Genomic DNA, 543 nt, shown 5'->3' on the forward strand with positions numbered 1-543 from the left:
TTGAGGGCACACACAGACTTCTCTTTACGTGTTCCCAACTACCTGTCAGAGCTGTACAGTTACTTCATTTTTTTTACGTAACTGTATTTCCTTTTAACGTTTATTTTGATACTAGACTTTACATTATTAATTGCGTGATAATGGCCAATAGAGAGATCAGTAAATAGAAAACGGTGTTTGTTGCTAATCTTACACAAAACAGCCACTGGAGATTTTAGGTCGCAAGCAACTCGTTAACCGTTAACAGAAGTGCCACTAAATATAGCATACTTTGACAATTTCAATCCGTTAACAATAATGTTTTTTGTTTTCCTACCGCTGACAGGTAACAGTCTGTTATATATCAAACAATGAAGCTGTCAGTCATTAAAAAAAAGTCTGTTTTCTACTTATAACCGAACTACCCCTTCTCAACCCCCCCTTCCCTCTCCTTCTGGCAGCATGGTAGGGTTATGCTTATGGCCGGAATAGGGGTGTCGGAATTGGCGAAGATGGCACTCAAAGCATCAAACTAGAATTTAATTTGTTACATTTGCTTTTTGT

Source organism: Penaeus monodon, chromosome 30 (assembly GCF_015228065.2).
Source record: "Penaeus monodon isolate SGIC_2016 chromosome 30, NSTDA_Pmon_1, whole genome shotgun sequence".
Taxonomy (NCBI): Eukaryota; Metazoa; Arthropoda; class Malacostraca; order Decapoda; family Penaeidae; genus Penaeus; species Penaeus monodon.